We start from the raw sequence: 18,546 nt of genomic DNA, 5'->3' as shown, positions 1-18,546 counted from the left end.
CTCCAAACGGGAAAGGAGAAAGCCTCAGTCTGTAGAGATGAACCAGATGAGGACTTTTGCTCCAAACGGGAAAGGAGAAAACCTCAGTCCCTAGAGATGAACCAGATGAGGACTTTTGCTCCAAATGGGAAAGGAGAAAACCTCAGTTCCTAGAGATGCTCCCAGAGATAGTCCTAACGATGAAGATGATGAAGACCCTTTGCTCCCAGGGAAGGAGAAGGGCCTCTGTTTTTGTTTCTGAACGGCTCAACCTTAAAATTGTACCCCAAAAAACTTCAAGAGTGGACCCTCGAAAGCAGTTGCGGGAAAAGCTGCAAGTCGGGGGAAAGGACTCACACGCAGGCAGAGAGACTCCTCTTCCTAAATGGACTGAACAATATTTGGAAGTGGGCGGCTGTCTCGTTGTGATACTGTTTTCATAGCATGAGCAAGAAGAGACTTCTCTTTCTAAATGGACTAAACAAGGTTATTATGGAAGTGGTAACAGACTGAACATCTTAAGGGTTGTCTTTTTACATTGTCAGTGGGAGAAGGGAGGAAGGTGGGGGGAGAAGGAGATTTCTGAAGGTGGTATAATTTTTTTTTTCTTCTTTTTAGGTCTGTTAATAAACTTCTTTATATTCTTTCAAGTTTGGTGCCTGTTTTGCATTTCTCCTAATTCTTATCTCACAGCAGATAAACAGTAATGAGTATTTTGGACCAAACCACTACACTAAATTGGTGTTTCCGCCCGGTTACAAACCGAACCCGCGACAACTTGTGACAACAGAATTGCTCGTGCCTGCAGCACCAATTCCGTGTGCATAGCTCAAATATCTCACAAGAATAAAGAAAGAAATCCACCAAAGAGCACAGAATTAGAAAAAAATACAGTTGAATTTGCTCTCAATGTATTTTACTCTGTGCAATGTTTCTTAAGTGAAGGTAATTGCTCTTCAGCTATAAAAGGCCAACCTTTTGTCCAGCCATTACAATGCCTAAAACAATGCCCAGTTCCACAACAAAACATTCCTTCAGTAAGTGTGCTCAAGCTTCTGGCAGTACCTTGCCTAGTTTCATGAATGCAGCATCTCTGACTCTTGCAAATCTCATCAATCCCATAAGAACTCCTACACCCTGTGGAACCCTTCCTATTACTTTCTGAAGGGACAGAGAAGGTGGGAACCACTGGCTGAGAGAAGACAAACAGGCATTTACTCAGTAATCAGAAGTCCTATTTTCTCCTAAACACTACCAGTTTGTAGCAAAATGGACCTGGATAGAAAACAAAGTGAGCATATAGATTTTAAATATTTATACAGACAAAGGCCAAATAAAAATTACATATAAGATGTTCAACAGGTATGATTCAATGTATTTTAACTTGTTCCAAAGGCTTTATGTTATGCTAAATCATAGTACCAGAGATATGTTAAAAGAGAAAAGCCATTCTTTAAGGACAGTATGTCTATTTTAATTATGTCTAATTCTCAAATGTAGCTTCTCTATGTAATTTCGTATTTTGTCCTTTAATTTGGTATGTTTCTATTTCCTTTAGCCTAGATAAGCAAAGTAATAATTTCCTCTGCCTGTTGAAACCTTCATTTACTGCTTTTAATGAACAAATTTGAATACTCATACATGTATGTTTAGCAACTATTTATATAAAAGATTCCCTGAAGAGAACAGTTTAAGCCATTTTCAAATATGTTCACATTTTACCCAAAGAGAACCCCCTTGCTATTTTGTAAATATAAGTAATAGTATGGAAAGCAGTATTCAAATATCTGGATAGTTCCTGGTAGAAAAATATAGTATAATAAACATTGAATATAGTAAATATATAAAAGACAAAATAATACCCAACTATGCATGCTAGTTGTAAAAAAAGAGAAAGAAAGTTATAGCTTGAGACTACTCTTGTTTAAGGACAACTTACTATATCAGAGCCAACTGTGAAATACCAAAGGTAAAATGTGCACATCCATATATTCAAACTGCTGCCAAAGTCTTGCTGAGTAACCTGTTGTACAGCAGCCACCACGCACGTCCATTGGGTGTAACACCTTCCACGCTTTTAGGTGAGAGCATTCCATTTCTCCCCCTCCTCTCTGAGCCCCTACAGTACTGGCTGAAGAACACATTGTCAATGCAATTCATGCCATTCTACTCCACTGGCAGCAGGCAGCTCGCCTCTTCAGCAGCACAAGGCTTTGGATGCCCTGTGATCACTTAGTGTCTTTCTTCAGTGATAGACTATGGGGGTTTTATACCCAAGGATTCTGTGGCCTTTTCATCAGTCCAAGATCTTAGGAACAGACTAGGAAGTTGTACAAATGCTTTTGGAGTAACTAATTCTGCATGCAGATAACTGTAGGAATGTCTTAAAATACCTTTGGTCCTGTTTTCTAAGATTACCCTTAATAATAACTGTGATTGACTCCTCAGTGTCTAAAAGCCTACAAAAATACTAGAAAAAAATCATTCACTGGAAAATCTACCATCTAAAAGGCAAAAAACCTAAGAAATATATATTTAAAATAAGTTATTTGAACAACAACTACGGGACAATACATAGTTACCTGCCATCAGAGTTTATCACAAAATGCCCATTGCCATTTTCAGCACAGAATAACAGCAGAAAAAAGCCTCAGAAAACCAGTACCACTGTACATCTATGGGCATTATATGAGAAAGTAAAAAAGAGGGGGACAGATGACAATAGAGCAGTAACAGGAATGATGTATGAGGGCTTGTAAAGTAGAAGATGAAAAAATAAGGTAGACCTAAATATTTTCAGGGACACACAGACTTTAAGGAGAGTGTTTCTTAATATTGCAATAGCTTGGGGCAGGGAAGAGAAAGAGAGATTTTGTAAAGATTTATTTTTCCCCTTCTGAGAAAGGTGAAGTGGAAGGGACAAAGTTGTTTGCATTGTTGTATGGGAACTGCTGGCTGTGCATTACCTTCTGAAGCTGCTGCACCTCACTCTCTAAGTCCAGTGAGGGCTGAGCACACACTCAGATGCCACAAATTAGGATGCCATCAAAACCCTCAGCCAGTGATATTACTTGAGTTTTACTATAGTGAAACAGTGTAAAAGTATAGTAAAATAGCATAACAAAGTAAAAACAGTATAAATGATAGATGTAATAAGGTACAATCCAAGGAAAAATCTAATCAAAAACAAATAATTTTTTCCCCCATTGCTTCAAAAGTTGTAAAAGAACTGAAACAAATTTATAGTTTCTGAAGAAGTGCTTCTATTCATCTCTTGCATTAAAACTATTCACATTTATAAGCCTTATAAGCTTTTAATAGTGGTATATTTTACTAATTCAAGATCTTTTCATTCATAAAAAAATACCAGGAAAAAATTAATTAAACCACATGAAATTTTCAAATAATCACATATTCTCAAAGCCCTCCTCATTTATTTAGCTCTTCCATAGCCCTACTACCATTCTCACTGCTTACTTCATGAGTAACTCTAGACTTTGCAGTGTTGTCAAATCAACTGAAAACTAAAGAAAACCAGTGAATCAGCACCATGATTTTAAAATGGATATCACACATCATTCATACACCACACAAGGTAATGTGCAATAGGTAATATCTGCTCCAATTCTTTTCTTTCAGCTGTTCAGAATGTGAAAATTGCTGTTTAATAACAGAACAATAGAAATGCTATTTTAACCTGAGCAGTGACATTGAATAAGCAGCACAGAGTGTGACTCAGCTGTGCGATGTGTGTCTATATCTGTGCGAGACAGGCAGTCATTCACCTCTCCGAACACCAACTTCACAAGGCAGTTAAAACATACAGTCACAGAAATCTTTACTAGGAAAGATGAAAAACATTGTACGCTCCTTTGATGTTTGTTCTCAGCTTCAAATCTGAGCAGTGACATTGAATAAGCAGCACAGAGTGTGACTCAGCTGTGCGATGTGTGTCTATATCTGTGCGAGACAGGCAGTCATTCACCTCTCCGAACACCAACTTCACAAGGCAGTTAAAACATACAGTCACAGAAATCATTACTAGGAAAGATGAAAAACATTGTATGCTCCTTTGATGTTTGTTCTCAGCTTCAAACACAGTTTTCAGTACTTTTCAAACTGTTCACTCCGCACAGTAAGCTTGTGCTATATAATTCAATATCTACTGTCTTTTTTTTGCTTGTGTGTACCAATATTTTTCTCCCAGGTAAAAATCCAAATCTTCTGGGACCATGTCTCCTCACCAAAACTGTAGGAGGCAATCAAAAACACCATCTTTTTTTTTTTCTGTGCTGTTCCATTTTTCCTCTATTTTATTAAAATCATTCCAAAGAGAAAATTTCATCATGAAACACACAGAAGATGGCAAGACAAGAAATCTTATTTTACATGGATGAAATATAACTCCAGACACTGACTATATTCAGCTATCAAAATTCAGCACATTCATGTTGCATTACATATGTCCACTTTCCGGTCAACAAATATCTCATAGACAACTACCTCTTTGCTCCTCTTAGTACAATTATTATTGTCTACATCAGAAACATTCTTGATATAGATATCTAAACCACCTTATACAGAAAATATGTGCAAATCTCTTCTAGTTTCTGGGGTTTGGGTGCAAATTTTCTATTATATCTCCAAGTGCATCAGCCAAAGATAAATTGACCTTCTGTTTATACAATCTCTAAGAAGGTTGAAGATTTAGATATTGAGCAGAAGAAATTTTCCCTGTGGTTTACATCTAATTATGCACACAAATTGCATCACCACAATAATTTCTTTGTGTGTTAGTGATATGTGAACTCTTTCTCCTCAGTGTGGATCAGGACATACAACTACAAATGAAATACTCAATCCGTTTCTGGTCAGTATATTTAGAAGAAAAAAAAAGATTCAGGACTTACATCTCTTGCCACTTCTGTCTGTGAAAGTGAAGTTTAAATCAATGATATCAGAACCAGTTTCAGAATGCAGTTATGCTACAGTCTTTTACATAAACAGTTAAGAAAACCTATTCACCCCAGACATTAACATTAAGAAAATCAATATTAAAAGATTGTATAAAAAGTAACAATAGACAGTACAGAAGGATATTTTGGTTTTTGTTTTTTTTCATCCTTTCCAACTCGTTTGCACCTGGAATATCTGATGATTAATCAGAGACAACTACATTTGCAAAGAATTACAGATTAATCACAGGTAATTACATTTCCAATGGGAACAAATACCTCTGAAGAACACACAACATTTTAATAACAATTTTTCTTAAATTATTTTTCCTTAGTTTTCTATATAATATTAGGAGATAGGACAGCAGAGTCCAAGTAAAATGCCAGAGAGCTACATAAACTTGAAACGGAAAACAAAATAACAAAAATCTTCTATGTCTTCCATGCCTGGTTAGGCATGCACTTTCCATATATCTAAATTTGTATCACTTGTCACACAGCTTTCATGGCCAATCAACTCAAATACAGCCCCATCATGAAACATGCAGATTTACTTTTGAATTCTATTAAGATAGACTTAGCCTCAAGTCAAGCTATTGTTACGTAATATTTTAATTGATAAATACAGACATCAAAACACATTGTACTGAACAAAAAGTATCACTTTTTACTTATATCTAATACTCTCAATTATTCAACATGCAGCATGACTCCCTGATCTGAAACTGGTCTCCAGGACATCACAGTATAGGAACAGGTAGAAGCAATCCAGCTCCCTCAATACTATCCTAAAGACAGAATAAAGACAAGACATTCACGATGTGGTTTTACAAAACTGGAAATGAGGTGAAGCAACATTTGGGAATGAATCATCAAAGATCACCCCTGCAGTTTGATTTGGAAACCTGCTCAAGAAGCGCTGCATACACAGTCCCATGTGATTGGTCCCAGGCTCATTAATGGAATACATCCCCATTCTGCTCCCACAATCTCCCATTATACAAGATCTACTGGAAATCAGAAGAAAATTACATCAAATGCTTAGAACTAAAGTTGTTTCTTAGTCTTGTTCAGGAGATGACTTGTCATTTAAATTAACCTTCAATAAGAATGCTTGCAATTACAGAATTACCTGTCAAGCAAAAAAAAGTAATTTTACCACAAAATTAATTCTGGTATCCTGACTGCCAAGACAGTGGAAAAGTAAATTAGACATTGAACAGTTATAAGAAACAAGGTATGTAGAAAAGCAAGAATAATGTCCCAACAAGCAAAAGGATTTTCAGAAACAGGCAACTAATTGCGTGAAAATAAAAAAACAAATATGCAGGTATCCTTTTACACATTAAATTATGTATCATTACTGGATCTACTTTGACTTATCTCCACAGTGTGATTTGATATTAGCTAATCAGATATCAGCTAATACTGAAAACCAGAATGTTAGTCCTTAGGCTTTTACAGTCATTCTGCAGTTAAAAGTTGCATCAGTTATTGCACTCAACATGGGACCAAGGCTAAGAGGAATCATAAAGACTTTTTCTTATTTAGATGCAAAATTCCTCAAAATAAATTAAAATACCTAAGACTGTGAGTTCTCAAAATCACTATAATGAATGTTTGCTCATAAGAATCCCACTGGCCAAGATGACAACTTTAAGCAGTGGAGCTATAGTCTGGTTGTGCTGGATCTTGGAAGTAGCTCCCACAAACCCACCCCTTCACTAGCTCACTGTGCTTATATTACCTTGCATTAAAAAAAAAAAAAATTCCCAGAAGCCACCTTTGTAGACTGGTTAGTATATCATTGTTTCCCAGGGAATTATATGAAGGAAAAACATCTGCAACCCGCAGCCAGAAGCTGCTCTGTAACATCTCACACAATTCCTCCTTTAACAAAAAAAGGGACAAAATATTTACCTTTGCAACATCCATCCCAACTGTGCTCTGATTCTCTAACTTAGAGAAATGTTCAGTCATCAAAAGAATATGACATCAGATATTTGAATGATACTGGGATTATCTCACCATGGATTTATCAAGTCTGCACACAGATATCCCCCCATAACCCCACGCCAACAACAAAAATGATAATTTTGCAGCATAAAAAACACAATCTTCCATCCTATTTACTACTACATTTTGTCTATAGGTTGATACAAAGGACTTTCACCAACATAAAAAAACCCAATAAAATCCTCAAAAGAGGTTTCAAAACAAAAATGAAAAGAGAAATTCCATACTTGTAATAAAGTGGTCTGAAAATGCAGCCTTAAGAGATGGCACAGACTGAATGTGTATGTGAGGAATTCTTTAGTGACAAAATATTACCAGCTTTATTGACAACTTTAAGAGGTGATGTTTCATTATGTGGATAAATGTGGAAATACTTGAAGCAATAAAGGGGAAATATTTGATCCTTCAACATGCTTTGAAATGCAGAAAATATTCAGTAGTCATTAAAGCAAAAGGAATAGTGGTCACAGTCTAAGGAACATAACTGACTTCAGCTCAGTTCTATCTACCATTTTTTTCCTAGTAGGTTCACAGAAACAAAATTGAAATAATCAACTGCTTATTTACTCTATCCTATATCAATACAAGGTTGCTCAGTACTTGTACTAGGAAAATATATTGTTGTAAAAACTTTTCTAAACTGAACTTAATTCTCTGAGAAATTTTATTTAGAAAGTTTAGAATTCTTATACCAGCCTAGGTCAGTAGTCCAATGTATATTCAAGAGTTTCATGGAATGCATTTTTATGTTTGTAAAACCTCCTTGTAGCAGCACCAATATTTTTTAGAAGTGAAAATTGTGCAGCAAAATATTTTTTTTCAAAAAGAAAGTTACTAAGACCTTCAAAGACCTAATTTACAAATTAATTTATTAATAACTTTTTTATCCTTCATGCATATAAAAATTTTAAAGCTCTTTCTTTCATGGTTATTTTCACTTGAAATATGGGGGTCTGGAGATTACATGGTATTTTAATAAAATATGGTACATTACACAAAATCCCTCCCTCCCTTTCTCATATGGAGGCTGTCTTGATCTGAGTAACAGGTAAAGATTCAACCTGAACAAGGGTAATAGAATTGGTGCATTTTCTGTACACTGCTTAAAATTAGGTATGATTTCATCCAGAACTGTCCCTCATTCTTCTTGTCCCTTGTTCCTTGTTAACTACTCAATACTCCAGTTCAAACTGTAATATTTAACACACTGTTAAACAAACATTCACTGTAGAAGAAAAGTAATTCAGCAAGCTCACTAATAATCATGGTTGCCTCCTACATCAGAAATATACCTTAGATTTACATTTTTATCATATGCATGGAACACATTTCTTCACTTATATTCAAGGCAATTAAATCTCAAATGGATTGCTTATATAGATACCAAATAATTCACTGTCTTAATGTAGAGTTGAAGTAAAATGAAATAAGCTAGTTTGTCAATGAGAAGAAACATTGTTTCAAGAAGCCTACATCTATAAGACTTAGCTATTCAAACAACTATGTTTAGCAAATCCACCTGGGAGAGAGATACATAATTTCTGTGTTACCATCAACTGATATAATAAACTTTCAAAGCCAAATTAAACATGTATTTTATATTTGAGCTAAATTGTATTAAAAATAAGTTTTCAGCTAAGTTTAGAGACACAGATAACATAAACATGATTTTAATTGTCATTGAAGCCCAAAGCATGAAAACAGACAGAAAGGAAGAAGAGATGCTCTCTTTCTCCTAGTTTAGGAGTCACATGTATGTGCTAATCCCAAGATGACAAACATGCTTCTCTTGTTCCATCTTAACTCCTCTGAAATCTGGAAGGGAAAAAAAACCAAACAGGCTACCTACAGCCTCTTTTCCTGCATAACTGAAACACATCTTAGAATAGATGAATATGAATAAATATACACATATATTTATATACACACACAAATCCATTTTCCATCATACTCGACTGTACTCTTTTATCAATAGTCAAATAGCTTGTTCACTCCCTCTGTTGCACCAAAGTGTGCTGCCAAAGTATTTGTTGAACTGGGATAACTTTCTAATGAATTATGAGAATCACTACATATCATATATTAATAAAAGAGCACTGTGAAGCAATACACCTGATTAGTACCCTGTGGCAAAATGCAGATCTAAGCAGTAGTGACAGCAAAGAAACAGTGGCTTGGATTAAAGTCTCATCATGAGTCACGATCAAAGGTTTAGATTTCACATAGCGAGGGTACGTTCCAAACTTTAGCAGAGACTGCACAACATCCTGAAGAGCTACTCTGTATTTCTTTCCTACTCCATAACTCTCAACAACAAAGGAAAGTTACCTTGGATTGACTGGAAATACTTTTTTAAAGCAAAATGTCTCATTTGCTTTGCCAGTCAAACAGGAAACTAACCCTTTCATCACTCTAGGGTTGGTTTATCTTTTCTTTGATGGACAGGTAAATGATCATCCTTCATGCTGTATGCATCCTTTAAGGTATCAGTGCTACCTCTCCCAGCCCTGTCAATTTTAATTCTAACAAAGAACTAATTGAAGCAAAAGTTCCTGGCTGCACACCTCACAGCTTGTCAAAGAAATTGGCTTAGCTACTATTTAGGGACCTACACAAGGCTCCACTTAGTAAGGTGCTGAGCACGTGCTTGGCTGAAAACCTGTGGCTTGTCCATTTGACTTAAAACCAAATTAACACTGTAACTTCAATAAAATATACAGAATGTGAAGTAGATATCCAGAACTGGATGACATTACACCAGTAGATATGACATCTTCATTGGTCCACATTCATATAAAAAAAAATTGCACCTGAGAGGTTTATAAATGTCCGTGCTGGTTTTGTTTATGTGTGCCCAAGGGGGTAATGCTTCTGGTGAGAGAGAAACAAGTTATTAAGAGAAAACATTGGAAAAAGGAACTGTATATGCTTGGGAAGATTGATTTTATCAGTATTGTTATACCTTTCAATGTAAACCAATGCAAATTTTCCAGAAAAAGTACCAATTAAAATAATTTAATTATATACATGAAAAAACTTACACTTTCACACCTTGGACAGAAACTAAAACCAGAAATGAATACTCATACTTGGGACATTGATGATTACAACAATGTTCAGAAAACTGTGTCGTGATTAGCTGTTATAGAGTCTTCAGTACATTAGGCTCATTTTTGTTTAGTGAGACAGATCTCAATCTAGCAGTTAATAAGTATTAAAGCTACTGACACAGAGCAGTCACTGCCTGAAATACAAATCATTCAGGCATAACATAGCCAATCTTTATAATCTTAAAAAAACTTTCCGGCTGATTTAACACAGACAACATTTGTCAGCTTCAAAATCACTCTAAAGCTAAAGGGGCAGGAATAAAACAAACTAGCTTCACAAAGGTGATACAAATAATGAAGAAGTGAGTCAGTTAATTCAGAGTTTGCCCATTACAAGCACTTCATAGATCATGCATGTAAGATTTGTACATTAAATAAATTAACAATTTATTGTTGTTAATAAATAGGTTATAAGCATGTTATATATATCAATAATGCATGGATGATGATTGAAACATGGTTTGATCCAATTGAAAACAATAGTAATTTGTAACACTAGTTCTATGCACCACTTAGTACTCTAATTACAAAGTGAATGACAATGCCATGGATCATAAAACTAGAAAATAAGTATCCTTTTCATCTTTCATCTAGAGTTCGTAGAATCAATCCCTCAATTCTTTTCCTCAACCTTGAACAGAACTATTTCTCCCAAATGAAAAACTTCTACAAAGTATGTACTGAAATATAAGTCTGCACTAATAGGCTGAGCTATACGAGGCTTTAAATGACATATTTTTTTCTTTTTTTAGTGCATTATTCAAATCTTGAAAACCCAGAAAACATGGTTTCTTAAATTTTCTGTGCACTCATCTTTTTTAATTGAATGTTCTACAAACCTCTTACATATTTATTAGCTATTTGTGCTTTTTGCACATCTTCATTCTAGAGAAGGTAGCATCCTCCTTTTTTTCCAGTGTTGGAGCAGAGGATCAAACAGGTTATTTGCCAAGTGACTCTTCAGTTTGGTACTCAGAATAAGATTAATATGATTTCTCAGAACACTTACGTTTCCATAGCTCTTTATATAATCAAGTAGACATTACTGTTATCATTTCTAATTTTTGGTGTTTGAAATTCAGAAATAAAAAAACTGAAATTAGAGGTAAGATGTGAATACTTTGACCTCAGGAAATTTCCCAGCAGCCGTGCAGGGCATAGCGGTCAAAAGCATATGAATAAAATACCACATATTCAGCTTCCTTAAATGATTTTTTTTACCTCATAGATCTTTTCACTGCTGAAGAGGATAGAGTGTATATATTACACAGCTGTTAGCTGAAAGCAGTGGATTTCTAGAACTCAAAAAGCCCAGACTTTTGGGTATGGTATCAATTAAAACTTTAATTTAATTGTCATTGTATAGCCCTTTCTCTTTATTCTACATCATATGCAACTTCTGATTCTAATGTCTAAGTGATGTTTTACATTTTTATCTCAAAAGCCTCTTTTTGCTTCATCTGCTCCCTTTACCCACAGGCTGTCTTCATCTTGGCTAATCCCACTCCCTTGAACACCTATTTGCCTGAGAAACAACCAGAGCTGATAATCTTGCTAGCTCTCTTCAAAGCTGGGAGACAGAAAGCTCATCTGCTCTGGGGAATGAGCAGCAGGAACACAACATTTCTTCCCTCTTCTCCCCCCCACCTTTTTGCTTCATCTGCTCCCTTTACCCACAGGCTGTCTTCATCTTGGCTAATCCCACTCCCTTGAACACCTATTTGCCTGAGAAACAACCAGAGCTGATAATCTTGCTAGCTCTCTTCAAAGCTGGGAGACAGAAAGCTCATCTGCTCTGGGGAATGAGCAGCAGGAACACAACATTGCTTCCCTCTTCTCCCCCCATCCTTGTTCACCGCCCCTCTCCAAGGCTGAGATTTTCCTCAATGAAACAGACATGCACAGATTGTCATGTTTACTATCCAAAAGGGCAGAACTTCAACTAAAGTAGTAGAAAAAGGAATTGCTAAAAGCTTCAGTATGAAAGTTTGAACATTCTGAATATTCCTTTCTGGAAAGAAACCATAATCTTTTAATGGAAGAATTATACAACTGTCACTTTTACACCTCAGAAAGGAAAAAAATTAAGAACTAGATCATGATGGGGCAGATAACTGTTATCCTTCAAGACACGACTACTTATGAAGACTGCTCCATGAAGCTAATTAATGCCACTCAAAATATTACAAAAAAAAAAAAGTGAATAAATATAGCACTTTAAAATGTGCTGCTTGAACTCTTCTGTATAGTAATTTACAGCTAATCTCATTTAAAACCACAAACTAATGAATCTACCAATAAACAGGTTTGCAGACATAAATAAAACACAAACATAAATATTTGTTAATGAACTTGGAATAAACAATCTACAGGTATCATTTAGTTAGTGCAAATTTACACATTCTTTTTTTATAGATAATAACTTTAAAGATACACGTCATAAACAAAGTCTCTGTGGACCAGCATGTTACATAATTACTCAAGTCTACAACTAAAAATCTTAGTGATATAAAACTGGAAGTTTTTTTGTTGGAACAGAGTCATTAAGTTTCCTTCTACCAAGACCTTGGATTGAGTTATGTATTTCTTGTGAACAGAAACATCTGTAACTGACTTCTAATGGCTTAAAAAAACCCATATAAATAAAACCTAAGCTACCTCCTGCTGGAGTTAAACAGCCTTTATAGCTGACTCCAGCAGCAACAGAAAACTCAACAAGTATTCAATGTAGAAACAAGTTTTAAAGTAAAGGAATGAATAACTGTATCGAAAATGGCTCTCAACCAAACAGAATAGACTCTAGTGCAAGATCAATCTGAATTAAGCATGCATTTCGTTTTCACTCTCTATGTAGAGTGGGAAAAGCATTTCTACTAGTATATGAAAATACTAAAAGGCATTTACAAATAATATATGGGACACAGAAAAGAAAATTCCACTTCAAGAACAGATTCTAAAATCATATTTCATATTACTCTAACTCACCTGCTGCTTTGCCATTAAAGACTACTTTCTTGTTTCACAAATGTTCCTTTGTAAGATACTTAGATGCAATTGGTTTTTTCCTCATAGAAATCTAAGGTTAAGGAACTATTTTTAAGACAGGCACATAAAAGCAAGAAAAGATCTGTGAAAGACCAAAGGCAATACAAGGTGGGAAACATGCTAAAAAATAAAAGTAGAGCTTCCATATAACATTTTAATCCTAATAATGGCAGACATCTACTAATCATTCTTTTAACCATTGATTATGAGACCAAGTCAGACCAACCTAATCCTTACACAAAATTGCATTAAGACTGTAACTTACAGTTAGAGTTTTCTTTTTAAAATTTCTTTAGAAAGAAACCAATTTCAAATAATGCAGAATAAAACCTATCTACATGTGATTTGCACAAAATATAAACTACAAGACTGTATGAAATTCAGCAGTACACTGACAGCTTGAATAGATACAGTTTCACCTGTACCTCTAGATATAGAAATCATCTGATATCTGTATACCAGTTGACCCTTCCTATGCCTTAACTTTAAAATGAGAAATGGCTGCAGTCTTTGAGTACAGTTTATGTTGGCTTTAGACTTTTATTATTACAAATTTTGTTCTTCCCAAATTCCAAATACTGAAGAAAGAAAAGGTTTTACATGAAAGAGAAAAAGACAGGCCAATCCTGAAATAAGGAAGCAATGACCAGCAGCCATGATCCATGGTGACTGGCTCTCATTTCTCATGCATCTCCTTTTTTGCTGGCTTGCTCTACAGCTGGAGATCTCTGTAGTTCTCAGCTACACTACTGTGATAGGATGCTTGCTAATCTCACATTTCACAGCCAGAAATATCTACTTTCCAGTAAATTATTTCACTGAAGCAGTTCCAGAGAGAGAAATCAAACAAAGCAAAAATCAAGGCAATATACCATATTTGGATAGAAACAATAGAAATATTAAAACAAGTTCAAAAGAATATTTCACAGAAGTATTGGTACTTTGACAGTGAAAACAAAGCCTTTCAAATAATATTTGTAGTATGTAAGATTTATATTGGATTTTCCTTACTGCAAAAGATGTGTAGTTATTTTATTATGGTTAAACAGAAAATTTTCAAGTAATGTGTTTGTCTTTGAGATGTAAATAATTTTTCTCATACTCTCAAAAGGTTTGACCTTAAAAGCTTTCTCATGTAATGTATGTAATATATTGTAATGTAATATAATATAATATAAAGTAGCTATGAAATATATAAAATATCTTATTAAATTTGCTGATGATTTAAAGCAAGATCACTATAGAAATGGAACAGCAGATATTTTAGGAAAACATAGTTGTTATTACTACACAAGTAAAAGACATTTGTCTCTTTTACAGAAGCGATTTTTTACCAAAGATTACTGCTAAAAGTCCTGTGTTGACTGCAGTCACATTTGGTGATTAAATTTGTTTTCATTTTATTATCTTCAATTTAAAAGTTTACTAGTCATTCAATAAACATGAACAAAATAACATTAAGGCCTGTTTGATAAAGTAGTTTAACATTGTATCTAACTTTACTGAAAAAACCTTTTTTTTTAGAGGAAGTGAAAAGATGTAAATTTTTTACACCAAAATTAAAAAGACACGATAGCTGTAAACCACTTTTTTTTAAAACTTGAAACTGTCAAAATTAATCCACTGCAGCTTTTCTGCACTAATTTAATTAGGTTAGCACATCTATCTCCAGAGGTAAGCCATTTAGCATTAAAAAAGGTCACAGTCTCAGGAAGTCTTATTGAGCTCCTATACAGTCTCTTCATTGTAGCACTATGCTAAGAGCAATATATTTTACTCCTGGGAAATTAAAAAAGTACAGATGTGAAAAGGTCAACAGACAGAGAGGTTTGAGACAAAAAAAAAAAGGAAAAAAAGACAAACACATCTGAGGAAAATAATTTGCTAATGTAAAAGGTGTGGATATATGTGTATCCATACCACACTTATTTATAAGTATTTATACAACTTAATTTAGGTTAAACTCTAGGTTTTTTGAAAAAAAATTGGAGAATATGTCTTTCCTATTGTATCAATTTTTATGTCCCTTTCACTTATGTCTAGGCCATTCTGTCTGGGATTTCTAGTCAACTTTACAATGTCATTACTCCAGGCACACACCTTCACCTGCATTTACCTGGGAAACTCATCACTCAAGTATGAGAACAAAGCTGTGTTGTACTCAATAGCTGCTGCAGTGTGATAACAGGCCACAGTCAGAGTACTCACAATGGGGATACAGACAAAATTATTAAAATGGAAGAATCAGATTCTTTGTGACCTAATATCATCCATACAAACTACAAGTAGATAATTAATTTGACTGCCACTACACTTCTTCTTAAGGTGGTGAAGGAGCTGCACAGGGCCGTACAGCCAGTCAAAAGAGTTTTGACTGCTTTAACAGGTATTTTGAGCAGTGCTTTCACCTACTTGGCCCAAACATTCCAGAAAATGCTCCTTTAAACCAATCTGTTGGAAGGGAAATTATGATTTTCACAGATTTTTAGAGTTGGGGGTCTATTTGTTTTTAAAATATTTTAGCATTTTCAAATGGATGTGTAAATTTAAGCTATCTTTCTTTCTTTATCTGTTTTTAAAGATTTTAATGAAGCCAAAATTAAAATACACACACAGTTTTTAATAAAGCCAAGTGATTTCTCTGAATTAACAACTAATAAAAGAAACTGAGATTTCACAACTTTAGCTGTTTCAGGATAGAGCAGAAGTGCACAGAGCGGACAAGTGATGCTCCTTTTGTGTTTAGGCTTTGAGGAAACAAGGCAGGCACAGGTTTTGGTTCATTGAATAATTGTCCATTTCTGGTTTTCTCCAACGAAATCTAAACAAAGCTTAGACAGCCTTCCTACTTTGCCTCTTGCATTACCTGTTCTATCTGGAGGTATTTGAAGAGTTCTGAACTTTTCTTTTGTAATTACATATATTATCTGAACTCTAGACAAGCTTGTTCTGATTGACTTGCCAAGTATGTGGATTATGTCTTCTTTAAACTTGCAAAACGTGAAATGAAATTGAGAGCAGTAAATACCATATAGGGAGTAGTCAAGGATTTGGAAGAGAGCTGTTCTGGAGACCAAATCCTCAATGTATGTGAAAGGAAATAGACTGAAATACTGAATTTTATGTGAACTCCACCTATTCTGATGAGATGTTAACAACATGATGAGCCTACCAACAAGCTGAAGATTAACTGATTAACTATGCATAAGAGAAATATGCAAGTTATTGGCATTAACATTTTGATGAGAGTTTGCAACCAGATGTCATAAATGACAGCAGAAACCAGGACACTGGTTTACTATTTATTGAAACAACATCGATTGAGAATTTCCGTTTTATGAAGAGGATATTATGTAACATGGAAAGTTACAATATTCTCTGTTTGCTAACACATAAGAAACATAAGCAAGCTGCAAACAACTCATGCATATAATGTTATAAAAATATTTTCATTATAGATACTGAGTTCTTAATACTGCAACATTGTGCAATGTTGGATGTGCAACACTGTTTCCTTAGTTGGTTGAAGATAAATCCTTTAGTCTTTCAGTTACACACAGCCAAATCTAGTAGTGCCTGAGTGCAGAAGAACGCATGAAAGTTCTCTCCACAATCAATTATCTCCTCCCCATGTAAAGATTTCAGAGCTGTGTATGCTGCAGGCAAACATCATTAGGGAGCACCATGAAAAGCATTCTAACTGCTATTGTAACAACTATAATTGATTCTAATTCCAGATGCCGCAGATAAATATCATGGGAAATTTCCAAAATTATGCTCAGATCACTGTTAGTCAATCCACTGCATTCTTATAAAAAAATTGAATCTGACATTCTTTTCTGTTTTAATGCAAGGAGTGTATCCGTGTGTTACATGGGTTTTGCCAATCAGCTTTCAACCATACCAGGCTAGGTTACAGACACCAGCACACGGAAAAAGAATTCAGCTGCCTCCAGGGATTTGATCTGCTTCCTGGCCTAGTAGAATTCATCCAAAGAGATGATGAGGGAAAAAAAATCAATTTGCAGTAAATTATTCCCTTGCACAGCTAACAAAGCTCACTCAGCACTGAGAGTACAGTAGCTTTGTGAACAGCTAGAGAATTCCTGGTGGGCAATCTCAGCGTGGATGCAGGATGCAGAGTCAGGGAGCTAGATGTGCCCTTACTGAGTATATTAAGGGTAAATATTTAGAGTTCCAGCAATGCTACAGAGTTACCTTACATGTAACAGCTCGAAGACTCCACACAGGCATTACTGTCTGGCTTCCATGCAGCACATGCTGGCACTATATACTGCACAGACAACATCTTCCTTTTATGGTTACATAATTTCTCATGTGCCTTTCCTTATTCTTATTCAACATTACACACTAAAGAGGCTTTACATAGCCAAATATAGATACTGGGAAAAAGAAATTATTTGCTTTCCTGTATGGGACACCCTACCAAAATTTATTCATCAGACTTGATAAATTGAAAATTCAGGCCACTCCCAGTGGACTCAGCTTTACAGACTATTGAACGGCCTGAGTGATGTCAAATTCTCCCACTATTTACACAGACCTTTGAATAGAATTTCAGTAACTAAATCAGAAACTGAAGGAGTCCTCAAGTAAACCAAGAGACCAGCTAATACGAGATACAAGGTAATGCAGATGAAATGAAAACTGCTTTTTTCTATCATTTGCTAGTAATGTTTGAGAGTAAAAATACTTCTCCTACAACACATTAAACTCAATTTATAAACTTTATAAATCAATGGCCTTCTGGATAAACTATAGTAAATATTACCTGCAATCACATACAGTGACCTCCAGAAATCCATCTTTAGAATTAGTAAACTCAAAACTGCATTTTTTTTTAAGGTTGCTTGGGTCTGAGCCATGAAGGAATGACACATATATAGTACAAAGCAGTTTGCATGATATAAGTAACTGTACAGTTTTATGCAAATGAATTTCCATTAAAGGGCAGTTCTTCTTGGAGAGAAAAGCAAAGAAAAAAGCTGCATTTTCCATAAATTGCCAAACATAACAACCAGAAACTTGTATTTGCTGCCAGTATAGAAGACTCACACTTTCTTCTAAACATTTGGTTATAAAGTAACAGACAGGTTATTCTCACGTTTGCAAATGAATCTAACTTTCATACACCTAAAATTCTGACAAGAGAGGATGGGCAAAACAAGGCCAAACCAGCATGATTTTTTTTCATTGGACCCTCACACAAAATCAGCTTTTCTATAGGTTAGAATAGCAAAAAAATGAAGGTTGGCACTACATTTTGCCAACAAATTCCTGTAACCTCAGTTAAAAAAATCCTAATGAATCTTTAAGTATATGTCCTCTAATGACAGAAAACTGCTAATTTCCACAAAGCACAAATGGCAATATGCTTATGTGAGCTCATCTAAATGACCTTAAAAGACTTTCTTCTGTTT

At 34.9% G+C, this 18,546-nt stretch overlaps 1 protein-coding gene across 1 annotated transcript in view; it reads right to left on the bottom strand.

Annotated features, from left to right (window-relative positions):
- Window positions 1-18,546, bottom strand: part of GPM6A (glycoprotein M6A) — a 123,205-nt gene that overhangs the window by 37,978 nt on the left and 66,681 nt on the right. The window lies entirely within an intron of this gene.

This window comes from Corvus brachyrhynchos, unplaced genomic scaffold, assembly GCF_000691975.1.
Source record: "Corvus brachyrhynchos isolate BGI_N302 unplaced genomic scaffold, ASM69197v1 scaffold17, whole genome shotgun sequence".
Classification (NCBI taxonomy): Eukaryota; Metazoa; Chordata; class Aves; order Passeriformes; family Corvidae; genus Corvus; species Corvus brachyrhynchos.
The sequence above is the reverse complement of the archived record's forward strand: the minus strand, read 5'-3'. Positions and strand labels throughout refer to the sequence as shown.